Source organism: Miniopterus natalensis, chromosome X (genome assembly GCF_054644295.1).
Source record: "Miniopterus natalensis isolate mMinNat1 chromosome X, mMinNat1.hap1, whole genome shotgun sequence".
NCBI lineage: Eukaryota > Metazoa > Chordata > Mammalia > Chiroptera > Miniopteridae > Miniopterus > Miniopterus natalensis.
In genome coordinates, this window is record NC_142103.1 from 77,757,558 (window position 1) to 77,770,697 (window position 13,140).

Here is a 13,140-nt window from a genome sequence, read left to right on the forward strand (position 1 = left end):
GGCTGAACTACAGCCTAATGAACTGCTTAAAGGAAACAGTTTTTCAGAAGGTGTTGCATCTGATTTAACTTGAATATTTCAATATGTTTGATTTTATTAGACAGTGAAGCTCCTTGGGGGAAAATAGTGCTTATAATTATTTTTAAATAAAATATTCAGAATAATGACAGAATTCTTGAAACTAGAAGACTAGAAAAAGACTCCTGTGTAAAGCAGTTCTTTAAAAATACAGGGCATGCTCTCTCTTGGACTTAGTTTCTTCATTTACAAAATGGGACAGATAGTGAATCTGAGTTCTCTTTTATCTCTAGTTAATGCTCGCTATTTATTTATAAATGAAAAAAATTTCATTTTAAATTATAGTTCACATACAATATTATATTCATTTGAGGTGTACAACATAGTGATTCTACATTTATATAATTTATGAAGTGATCACCACACTAAGTCTAGTACCTATCTGACACCATACATAGTTATCGCAATGTTATTGACTCAATTCCTTATGCTGCACCTTACATTACTGTGAATTATTCTATAACTGGCAGTTTGTACTTCTTAGTCCCCTTCACCTTCTTCATCACTATTTAGAACTGACCTACACCTATTGGGTAGTTTTAAAAACGTGATTAGATTACTTAGATTTAACAACATGATTTTGGAGGGAAAAGAATATTCTCGTTAGTACTGGCAGTGAGATATTTTCCTTTTTTCTCTAACTGAAATGAATCTATTGATTTTCTAGCTATGATAGTCAAATATACATGAATTTTCCCAAAATATTTTATTTTAATATTTTAAAAATTTGATTTTAGAGAGAGAGGGGAAGGGAGAAACATCAATCAGCTGACTCCTGTACACTCCTTACTGGGGACTGAGCCCACAACCCAGGTATCTGCTCTGACTGGGAATTGAACTGGCAACCTCTCGTGCATGGGAGGTCAACCACCCTCTTGCTCAACCAACTGAGCCACACAGGCCAGGGCTCCCCTAATATTTTATTATGAAAATTTTCAAACATACAGAAAAGTTGAAAGAATATTACAATGAACCTGTCACATATACCTGTCACTTAGATTCTACAATTAACATTTTACTATACTTATTTTATATCATATATCTTCATCTATCTATTGCTGGATCCATTCTTTTTTTACGTATTTCAAAATAAATGATAGACACCAGTACACTTCCCCTTAAAAGCTTGTAAGTTCTTTTTTAAGGGTGGAGTCTGTGGGTATACATATGCATGGCTGCATACACATACCTGTTTTCTGGGAATAAGAGATGCTAGTGTATTTCCTAGAATAAATATCTCTAGGTATCAGCCTTTAGAACATTGGTTCTCAACCACGGGTGATTTTTCCTTCAGGGGTCATTTGGCGATGAATGGAGACATTTTTGGTTGTCATGACTAGGTTGTGTTACTGGATTTAGAGGGTAGAGTCCAGGGGTGCTGTTAAACATCTTAGGATGCACAGGGTGGTCTCCCACAACAGAATAGTCCAGCCCAAAATGTCAGTAGTGCTGAGATTGAGAAACTCTGTTTTAGGAGATGGTAAACTTATCTCTAGAGTTACCTAGAAACAAATTTGAGTATAAAGTTCTTCACACTGTAGTAGAGCCTAGTAAAGCTAAGGAGGAACAAAGGCTTGAAGTAAGGTGAATGTTTTTTTCTTTTTCATTTGTACCTTAGATTTTTATTTTATTCTATTTTAAATAATTTTATTTTTCAATTACAGTTGATATACAATATTATATTAGTTTCAGGTATACAACCCAGTGATTAGACATTTATATAACTTATGAAGTGATCATCCTGATCAATCTAGTACCCATCTGACACCATACATAGTTATTACAATATTATTGACTATATTCCCTATGCTGTACTTTACATCCCCATGACTATTTTGTAACTACCAATCTGTACTTCTCAATCCCTTCACCTCTTTCACCCAGTTCCCCCAACGCTCTCCCCTCTGGCAACCATCAAAATGTTCTCTGTATCTATGAGTCTGTTCTTGTTCTGCTTGTTTATTTATTTTGTTCATTTTCTCTATATAAGATGGGTTAAGAAGAAATGGGTTTAAGTAGCAGCAAGAGATTGGGGTTAGATATAAGGGAAAACAATTTTATTTTGAGGAGAGCATGAACTATTAAGGCAATTATGGGTCTATCTTGTAGCTCTTAGAGGATCATCAAATTCTCATCTTTCTGAGGCAATTTAGACACAGGTTTATCTCATGTTAGGAGACTAAGCCAAGTCACTGCTCAAGATTCCTTTCAGTATGGGTTTACCTTGTTTAAAGCAAATCCATTATCTTAAGTTCATTTGATCAAGGAAGTGTTTGGTGTAGGGGACTGGGGCAAGAAACAACAGATAGTATTTTCTCACTGTTCTGGAGGCTAAAAGTCCGAGATCAAGTGTCAGCAAGTTTGGTTCCCTCTGAGACCTTTCCTCTTGGCTTGTAGATGGCTGTCTGCAACCTGTTTGCCCTCTGTCTTGCTGTCTGGTTTTGTAAATAAAGCTTTATTGGAACACAGCCGCACCATCCATTTGTATACATATTATCTATGGCTGCCCTTCTGCAACAACAGCAGAGCTCAAGAGTTGTCACAGACACCATATGGCCTGCAAAGCCTAAGACATTTGCTATTTTGGCCCTTTATGAATAAAGCTTGCCAATTCTTGGTTTATATTGTGATTAGATTTACAAAAATTCAATTATACACATAGTGTTTGATATGAGATACAGTTTGGTTTTACTCAATTGCACATTCCATGAAGAATTTAATTGGGGTACACTTACAGAAGATTAAATTTTCACATTAACAAAAAGTCTAAATAAAAAGTCCTCCTCTCACAGCATCTGCCTTTTTCTAGTTATGGCAGCTAAATGTAGTGCTGACTAAATAATCTACATAAATTATTTTATGTTGAACCAGATTATGTGGACATATGACAATGTTAGGATTCTGTGATTGGCTTCAGGAAGTGGTCAAATGCCATTCTCACCATAAATGAAGTAAATAGTTTTGATTATGGCATTGCTGACATGGTAAACTGCTTTAAACCAGATGACTTGACACTAAGCTGTACCACATACTGTTTCATTTTCTAATATTTTACTAATATACTGCCTTTCATTTTTTATGTCATTTTGTCAGCTTTTTAATCTGTGTTCCAATATGCTTCCTGCCATCCACCTGAGTGCAATATTCAAGGTGCCTTTTTATTTTGTTTATTGCTGTATCCTCAGAGTTTAGAACTGTGCATGGAACTTAGTAGGTGCTCAATAAATATCTATTGAATAAATGAATTAGTAAAAGAGTGAATAATGTCTTCCGTTTCATTTCCTCAAGCATGGGATCTGTGTGAATGATTGCATACATGTGTGTGAATGTGGTGGAAAGCCCCACGAGAAAGGTCACATTTAATCCCAAATTAATGGAGTGTGGGAAAGCAGAGCCTCCAGAAATCCACAAACTACCTGAAACTGTTCAGATTAATGGAAGGAATAATAAGATAGTGGGCTAGAGACCAGATTTAAAGTCAGTCTTTACCACTAACCATTTGGGCAAATATTTAACCTCTCTCAGCTTCAGGTGTATCATCTGTAAAATGGGGGGTGGGGTTGAAATATATAATCACTGGGAAATAGTATATGCCACTCAATGGTTTTAAAATAGTTTTTTACATGTATTACCTCTGAATTCTGGGATGTAGTCTGGGCAGGTAAATCGATGTGAGAGAACACAAAACATTTTTGTGGTTGAGGTTAATTGTAATCCCTCATTGGACTCTAAGGTGGGTGGATCCCAGAAATGGAAGGCCCTTAGATTGCAGAGCAGGTGATGAGAGACAAGTTTGGACTTGTGAGAGGGCTAGACTTCTTTATAAGAATCAGCAAAGATACTTAAGGATGGGACAAAAACCTAGAGCAGAAGGTGGGAGAAGCAGAAGAATGGAGGTGACAGAACCCTACTGGGGAGGTCAGGAAGAAGCGTTCTTGTGGTGAGATGAGCAAGTGGGGCATTGAAGAGAGAACTAGCAAGAGGGATTGAACTTTCTCTACCGGGTGTGATGTAGTCCCTTCCTACATCTACCTCAGAAAATCCAAGTTGCTTCTGAATGTTTTGGCCCAACGGAATTATCTCAGGAGAAGAGAAATTAATGTGGACCCCAAGCGGAGGCTACCAGAAGGGAGGGGACAACCAACATCTTGGCCACATGATAGGGAAAGGAGAACTCATGCTCATTTGAGCAGGGCCCTGGCCCAGAAAGGGTGGCCACCATGGGCAACCCCACCTTTTCTTGTATTGACTTCTTAGGATATGGTATTGCCCATTTTCCCCTGAATATTTGTGTCCTCCTAATATTTATATGTTGAAATTTAATCCCCAAGGTGATGGTTGTAGGAGATGGGGCCTTTGGGAGGTGATTAGGTCACCAGGGCAGAGCCCACATGAAGGGGATTAGAGCCCTTATAAAAGAGACTCCAGAGAGCTTCCTAGTCCCTTCCACCATGCAAAGATACAGAGAGAAGATGGGAATCTATGAATCAAGAACTGGGCTCTCACCAGACATCTATTCTGCTGGTGTCTTCATCTCCAGAACTGTGAAAAATAAAAGTTTATTGTTTATAAGCCACCCAGTCTATGGTATTCTAAGATAGTAGCCCAAACAGACGAAGACAGGGTCTTATTTATTTTTTTAGTCTCTCATTCATTTATCATGAGACACTCTACTGCCTTGAGCTCAGTAATTACTTCAAGCAGTAGGGCCTTCCTTGGCCTGATAAAACAGTCATCATGTTGAGTTATTAGGGTTGGAATTGAAGAAATCTAGAGCCTTTGCTTAGCACTTTTACTTAGCAATTAAGTTTTTGATTTTGTACACTTAGGTAAATGGAAAAGTACTTTGAACTCACTTTTGGATAATTAGCACAAAGAGTAAATGGCTTTGCAACTTACAATGTGGCATGGTTCAAACTGAGCAAATAACAAAAATCAACACTTTCATATTCATACAAACCTTCTGCCACAAAGAATTTTCATTTAATTTAAAGTGATAAATCTGGGTAATTATGTGATATGATTATTCATAAGACTGTTAATCAGACTCATATATTTTGTGGCATCTCATACATAACTCTGCAATTAGAATATTTTAGGAAAATATATTATTTGAATTTTAAAATATCACTCCATTGTAACTATTTATCAGCAAAAATGGAAAAATGTATCTTGGCTAGTTCTGTTTAGTCAGTTATTGCAATGGAAGGTGTTAGATAGTGTCTAAGAAATACAATGATAATACAATGTGTACCTGCTTTTCATGTGTACTCCCTGATAAACACCCAGCATAATGAAAGAAATAGAAATTGGGGCTAGAATGGATATGAAAAATGCCATTAAACATTTGCCATGGACAGATAAAAGAGGAAAAAAACCTTTCTCCACTTTCTTTCTTTTGTTAAATCCATACATAAGTACTTCTTGAGGGTATTTAATGTTTTTACTAGCCAGTATCTTATTCCAACATTTGCCATCAGAGATAAGAAGGTATAAATAAAACCAAAATGAAGATGGAAAGTTTACAGGTGATTTAAAAAGCTAGATGTGTTCTAAATAGCAGAACGTGATTCCTAATATGTTTGGAGGAATCCACAGATTGACTTTTAGGCACTAAGCTTTGTCTATGCTCATTAAATGAAATTAATTCTCACATGGACTGGGGGAAGGCACCTTTCAAAAGCATATTCCCTTTCAGTGCTTAGAAACTTTCATTTGCCTCACTTGGATTACCCATATTCTCTTTTGGCTCAGCAATTTCCAGCTCACTTTAGAAAGTCATTTCATCCTTGGGTAGAAGTGCGTTTCCAGATATATTGGGCACTTTTGATCCCTGTTGGCTCAGAGGCCTTCTTTGAAGATCACAGTCAGTGAAAACATTTTTTCTGTGGATGACAACAATTGACAGAATTATGGGTAACTCTTGGAGTTGGTGAAATAAACAGTTATTTTCAATTGAGGTGGTTCTCTTGCAGATTAGCAGATGGGTTGGCAGTCAAGATTAAAGGAGCATATTGAGGTTTGAAGAAAAAGAAAACTTAATTAACTTCATTCTCCTATCATGGACATTTAGGTAGTCTGCTGTTTTTTAATGTTACAAATAATGTTTCAATGATAGTTGTGGGTGTTTCCTTGAACCGATGTATGAGATTTTCTGTAGAATATATTTTCAAGTGTAGAATTGCTGGGTCAAAGGGCACATACATCTTCAGCTTTACTAGATATTATCACATTGTTCTCTAAAGTGCTTGTGCCAATTTATACTCCCATCAGCAGGACATGAGAATTTCTGTTACTCTATATCCTCACCAAAACTAAATATCATCAGGATTTTTATTTTTTCCAAATTTTTATTATATGCACACGGGGAATTTATATAAGCATGAAAATTCCCCTCATCTATTCTTCATAATTTTATGTCTTGTAAATAGCATCTCCTAGTTAATTAATTTTCTTTTTATTTTACCTTTTGGTGCATTTTATAGTTCAGAAGTATATAATTTTAGGATAGTTGAATTTATTGATCTTTTGTATATTAACAAATCCTTCCCTGTGTCATAGCCATGAACACGTTTTTCTAAATTTGTTCAAAATGTATAAAGCTTTATTTTTCACAACTGAAATTTATTTGTTTATTGTATGTATAGTTCTCCATTGCTTTATAACAAATTACCACAAATGTTGTGGCTTATAACAGCACAAATTTATCAGCTCATAGTTCTGTAGGTCAGAAGTCTGGCACAAGATAGCTGAATTCTCTGCTGAGGCTCTCACAAAGTTGAACTCTAGTTGTTGACTCTGTGTACTCATCTGGAACTTGGAACCCTCTTCCAAGCTAACATGGTTGTAGCAGAATTTAGTTCCTTATAGCTATAGGACTGAAGTCTCCATTTCCTTGATGGCTGTTAGTCAGAGGCTTCTCTGATCCTATAGGCCATCCACATTCTTTGCTACATGGTCCCCCCATCTTCAAAGAAAGCACTGAAGAATCTCCACTGTGTGGAATCTCTCTCATTCTTCAATAGTGAATCGCATCAGGAAGAGTCCCATCCTTTTAACGGCTCCATGATTAGGTCAGGCCCACCCAGAATAATCTCTCTATCTTAAGGTCAACTGATTTTGGATCTTAATTACATCTGCAGAACTTCACAACACCACCTACATTAGTGCTTGATTTGAATTAATGGGAGAAGGTGTATATTTACCATAGGTTTATAATCTAGGGTATCATCTCAGAATTTTACGTGGTGTAAATTAAGGATCCATATTTTTTCCACATGGACTTCCATTTTATTTTCACTTGGGAAAATTGAAAACATATACAAAATTAGAGAAAATAGTTTCAGGAATCTCTATGTTCCCAGCACCCAGCTTTTGTAATTCCACATGGCTAATCTTGTTTCATCTATGTCCCAACTTTCTTCTCCCCACCTTCTAGATTATTTTTCAGCAAATCCAAGACATACTAGTTCATCTGTAAATGCTTCTGTATGTATCTTTAAAGACAAGGACATGTCCTTCCATGTTCTCAGTTGTAATTCCATGTCCTCAGGAATGCATTACCATGACAGTATTGATACTGTGGTAATACGTGCACAGAGTATTACCAACCCAGGAGCTCACCTGGGCTTTGGTGTCCAGACTTTTTATTGGAGTTTCATTAAATAGGAATGATTGATTGAATCATCACCCACGTGGTTGAACTCAATCTCCATCCCACCTCTACTCCCAGAAGTCAGGCTGATACCACGGGGCTCATAGCCCCAAACCTCTAATCATGAGGTCTGTCTTTCTGGCTTGGTCAGCCTTTATCCTGAGTCATCTTGTTAGTATAAACTATTGGAGTGGTCTGAAGGGCCCACAATGAATAATAAAGACACTCCTATCACTTGGTAAATTTCAAGGGTTTATAGATTACCTCCCGGGAACTGGGCCAAAGGCCAACCAAATTTTTTCTTCCTTCCTTCCTTCCTTCCTTCCTTCCTTCCTTCCTTCCTTCCTTCCTTCCTTCCTTCCTTCCTTCCTTCCTTCCTTCCTTCCTTCCTCCCTCCCTCCCTCCCTCCCTCCCTCCCTCCCTCCTTCCTTCCTTCCTTCCTTGTTTCCTTGTTTCCTTGTTTCCTTCCTCCCTCCCTCCCTCCCTCCCTCCCTCCCTCCCTCCCTCCCTCCCTCCCTCCCTCCCTCCCTCCCTCCCTTCTCTCCTTCCTTCCTTCTTTGCCACAATACCATTATCACACCTAAAAAGTAAAACAATTCCTTATTTTCAGCAAATATCCAATAAATGTTACAGTTTTTCCCATTGTCCCAACAAAACAACAGTTGATTTCTACAAATCAGTATTCTAAAAAGCTTCACACATTGCACATGGTTGATATGCATCTTTAATTTGTTCTAGCCTTTAGATTCTTATTCCTTCTTTTTTTCCTTACAATTTGTGGAAGAAAATCAGTCATTTGTTCTATAGAGTCTACCACATTATGGATTTTGCGTAAATTGTATAATCATAAAATTCACCTAGATACTGTTTATACTTGACATATTTGAACTCACTTAGCTAAAGCAGGCAGTGGAAACACACTTTGTGGTACAAATTTCACAGCTATAAGCAAGCACTCTAAAGACCTTTGTGAAATAATCACTAGTTTAGTGAACAACTTAGTGACTTGGGGAGTCTGGAACATCTGTTCTAGTCTGCCCTTGGTCCATCCTCTAAACTTAACTGCATGCCACCCTTATGTTAATGTATACTCAGTGCTTGGAAAGCTCTAGGACTTCAAAGCTTATCTCTATATGACAGACACTTCATAAAGCCTGTTACTATAACCTTGCCTAAGAGGATTTCAAAGAATTAAACAAATTGGCCTGTTTATCTGTGACTTGGAACCCCTCATAACCTCTTCCCATAAAGAGACGAAGAAGATTTGACCAATAAGGTACATGTGTATAAACCATGGAAAAACAAAACTGGAATTCTGGCTGGATTGGGCATTGGGTGTTCTGGGCCCACATGACCTTTAAGCCAGGATGTCACAGATTTACGGAATTCAACCGTAAAAAGCTTAACTAAATAAAACTGGCTCTGTCTCAAAAACAGACATGTCTTTTAAAAAAAGGTCTCTTTGAGAAGTGCTCAGAGGGCTAAAATGGGACTTATCTAATTCTGCTTCACCATAAAAGCATTGAAATTGTCTTTTATAATATGGCATGCCATGAACAGTCCCAATCTATCCAATGCATTTTATGGTAATGGTGAAAACTGAGCCCCAAATAAATGCCTTTAAAAATCCTATCACAAAAGTCCCAAGATTGATGGATCTACATGTCTTTTCTCTAAAAGAGCTTGGTTGTCATGTTCAGAGAACTTGGCCCCCACAATGAGTACACATTTAGTGCTCAATTTATTTTCAAAGGCTCAGTCTCCCAGTTGTGGCTTTAGTCCAGGTTTTTCTCTTGTTGACCATGGTGTCATGGGATGGACACCATGACTATCCCATGGATATTCTTGTGGCCAGAAGGAGCCCTTGGCCTATGGGACTCCATGAGGTACTCTTACCAAATGCCAAGGTGTTTGGCAGATTTCAAATGCAGATCTACAAACTTATCTGCCACAGTGCTAGAACTCAAAAACATATGTTCCCATATTCCAAAGCCAGAACTCTCTCAATCCCAAGATCTGTCTCCTCACAAACTGTCCAGCAACATAGCTATGAAGCCCAGAGCCCCTAGAAAGTTCCTTTCAAGGCTGTTAACCAAGGTGGGCTTTGAGGATGAGGTCAGTACCTTTGTTCCTTCCTGCCTCCCATCACTAGAATCTCCATTTGACCACCAAGGCCAGCTTCTGGGGAACAGAAGGTTTGTTCACCGTGGGCTTGAGACTATTCTATGAAGGGAAGCTGTATACCTGGGAGTAAGTTTTCAGGAGAAAGTGAAGCTCTGGATTGCTATTCTTCTAGAGGAGAGCTGCTAGAAGCAACCCCATGTTGGGAGCTAGAGCCAGTAAGGGGAGCCTCGTAAGATAGTCCTGAAGAGTTGGTGGAATGTTGTTTTGCTGTGTGGCTCAGGGAAGTGGAGGGTGAAGCTGGGCTTTTATGGGGACTGTACTGGGGGCTGCAGTGCCTCCTGAAGAGGCTGCCATGGAGGAATGGATGCTGAGATTCAGAGGAGGAAGATTTTGAGTCTGGGAGGTTGTTGCCAAATACAACTAGGTGGGGTGTGGGAGTGACGTTTTGTGCTGTTCAATGCCTACACATAAGACTGACTTAGATCTGGGCTCTGAGGTGTCGAAATTTAGACTGTTGTTCTGGAAAGCTTTGCTGAAGGGAGCCTGGCAGGAGAGCTCTTTATAGCTAGAACTCATTGGCATTTTTTCCCCCTCAGTCTGCTTCAGTGCCATTCTCTATTTGGCCAGATAATTGAGGGGCTGATTACAGAGAGCTATAGAGTGATGCTCGAGAGAGTTGGGCTTTGGAAAATTCCCTTTTTACTTTCATACATAAAAACCAGGGACTTTCAGGGACATAAAGTACAGCATAGGGAATATTGCAATAACTATGTATGGTGCAAGCCACCTTGCACCAGTACCCACTACTGGAAATATTGAGGGGAACACTATGTAAAGTATAGGATTGTCTAACCACTATGCTATACACCTAAACCAATACAAAATAATATTGAAAGTAAACTGTAATTGAAAAATAACACACCTGTGACTTTTAAAAAAATATATCTTTATTGATTTCAGAGAGAGGAAGGGAGAGGGAGAGAGAGAGATAGAAACATCAGTGATGAGAGAGTCATTGATTTGCTGCCTCCTGCATGCCCCCCACTGGGGATCGAGCCCGCAACCCGAGCATGTGCCATGACTGGGAAATGAATATCTATCTCCATCCGCTGAGCCACACCGGCTGGACACACCTATGACTTTTATGCAAAACAATTGGGTTGCCAATTTGGGCTGATAGGATAATAACCTTTTTATGAGGCTTAGTCTGTGATTCCTTCACTTTGACTTTGAAGGACCCATTACTTTCTTCTTGGTCAATATCCATGTCAAGGACCCATGATGTGGTCTGCTCTGCTTTCACAGAGACCTAGCCTGTACTCAGCCTTGGGGCCAGAGAGTTTGGATTTCAGTATCCAGAAAAGCTTTCACACAGTCCTCTCCAGACTGACTCTTGTTTCTTTCCAGATCATAGCTTTCCTGATTTCAGCAGTCCATTGGAATTTCTTCTGGGCTCTGCTCCCCTGTTTTTTCTTCCTTACCAGAACACATCTGTTCTCTCAGCAACTTGTCTTTTTCCTCTTCCAGTAGCTCTACAATCTTTGCTTGTGTGTGCCTGGCATTCCTCTTGGTACTTGGCCATCTGCTCTAGTAGTGCCCTGCCAATAGCTTTTTTTAAGTTTCTGTAGAGGCTCCTTCAGATGCACCCCCACAACCAGCTCCTGAAGATGAAGTTCTTGAACAAATATGACCAGGGTGACCTTGCTGCAGGGTAGGAATCAAGTTAGATGGCCATGCACCTCAGAACCGACCCTGCTGCTCAGCTTCCAGGTTTTCACCTGCTTGCTCAATAGGGATGCTACTAATATCCTCGGTGGAGAACTTCTGTTTGCATGCTCACTGAGCCTGAGGTGTCTTCTCACTGCACATCTCCAGGGGCACTGGCAGGCCTCTGGGGATGGAAGAGAACTGTCTGAATTCCTGGTCCAATCCCACCGCACAGGAATCTTTCATTATCCATATCACAGAAGAGTTTTCTTTCTGGAGACTCACTGAGCAGCTGCTTTCAAGTCCAAATAAGTGAGAGAGACCATGGCAGTGACTTCGTGAAGCAAATTGTTGTCAGAAGCAGAGCAGAAGGTTGAAGCAAGGGTGGGAGGTGCTCCCCATTCCCACAGGCTTATGCTCCTCATGCCTGATTTTCCTGGGCCTATTTCTCTTTCTGAAATTTCTTTAGCATCTCATATCATTTAGAGCCCTAAGGACATTTTTAATTTTTCTTCTGCTTGCCAGCATTAAGTGCTATGAAGCCAGTTTGGGAAAACTTGGGTTCTGTTCATTTCTTCTCCCTGTTGAAAGTGTCATCGTTTTTTGTTTTTGTTTTCTCTTCTCACCACCTTCCTTTAACTTCCTCTTCTTTGGTGATTTTTCCACTTTTCTTTAATGTTGTCAGCTTTTAATGTTTGTAATAACTGTAGGGTTCTCAAGTGAATGTAAAATCCCCCATGCTTCAAGGTTAGCAAAGCAGGAACAAGCTCATCAGATGCTTCAAGTCCAAACCAGTCAGTGGAAGAATCATATTCATCATATTTAACCCCCCACCAATCAAGTTCCATATTTGGTCTTTTCTGTGATTCTTTACACCCTTATTTCAAGTTGAAGACCTCCCACTTTTTCCTGTGCACTCTTGACCAGCTATGGGTAGAAGAAAGTTGGGTGTCACTTATCATCTGGGTCCAAGAGGCGAGTGTAATATGAATGGTTGCTGTAGTCAATTTAGAATCTCAGTGCTGTTCTGCTCTCCCAACCTCCTCTTACCCAGATTTCTTTAAACAAATGTGAGATTCAGAGGGCCTGGGAGAGAAGTTAACTGGATTCTGGGGGATTCTGACATGACTCCAAACATGTCTTGGCAGTTGTTACTGTTTTGGGTTCTTTGTCACAAGTGTGATATCACCATGTTCCCTCGCTGGCAGGCTGGATCAGATGCACTGGCCACAGCTCTAGTTAGCAACTGGGCCCTGAAGCAAGTCTAGGAATGAGGGCCAATGCAGTTCCACCGCCCCTGTCCACAGATCAAAAAGCCCCAGTAAGGGAGAGAGAAGATGGAAGCTGAACAGGCAGACCTTTGTTGCACCTCCTCCTGGGGCCAGCCTGGAAATAAAACTAAATTGGGGAACATTCACCTGGAATTACCATCTGAGGTCCACCTGAGGAGGAGACATATATTAAAGAAGGACAGAAAACATCTGGAGACTGGTAGGAAGGCTGAGGTTGGAGAGGGGCTGACAGCTTCCATGGGCAGAAGGCCGAGAGTGAGGAGGGATTTCTCGGCCACAGGAGGG

General features: G+C 39.6%; 1 pseudogene; it reads right to left on the reverse strand.

The window, feature by feature from the left end:
* Positions 1–10,952: 10,952 nt before the first annotated feature.
* LOC107541367 (ubinuclein-1 pseudogene) lies at positions 10,953–12,411 on the reverse strand (annotated as a pseudogene).
* Between the last annotated feature and the right edge of the window lie 729 nt (positions 12,412–13,140).